This window comes from Sinocyclocheilus anshuiensis, unplaced genomic scaffold (genome assembly GCF_001515605.1).
Source record: "Sinocyclocheilus anshuiensis isolate Anshui unplaced genomic scaffold, SAMN03320099.WGS_v1.1 scaffold2737, whole genome shotgun sequence".
Taxonomy (NCBI): Eukaryota; Metazoa; Chordata; class Actinopteri; order Cypriniformes; family Cyprinidae; genus Sinocyclocheilus; species Sinocyclocheilus anshuiensis.
In genome coordinates this window covers 110,705-110,913 of record NW_015551029.1, presented here as the reverse complement: position 1 = coordinate 110,913, position 209 = coordinate 110,705, and the positions used below count along the sequence as shown (strand labels likewise).

Sequence of the window (209 nt, the reverse complement as noted above, 5' to 3'; positions counted from 1 at the left end):
CTGGACAACAAAACCAGTCATAAGGGTCAATATTTTGAAATTGAGATTTATACATCATCTGAAAACTGTATAATTATAAATAAATAAATAAGCTTTCCATTGATGTATGGTTTGTTAGGATAGGACAAAACTATTTGAACTATTTGAAAATCTGGAATCTGAGGGTGCAAAAAAATCTAAATATTGAGAAAATCGCCTTCCAAATGAAG

General features: G+C 29.2%; 1 protein-coding gene across 1 annotated transcript in view; it reads left to right on the top strand.

Annotated features, from left to right (window-relative positions):
* LOC107661155 (mitofusin-1-like) overlaps nt 1-209 on the top strand; it is a 29,867-nt gene that overhangs the window by 14,197 nt on the left and 15,461 nt on the right. The window lies entirely within an intron of this gene.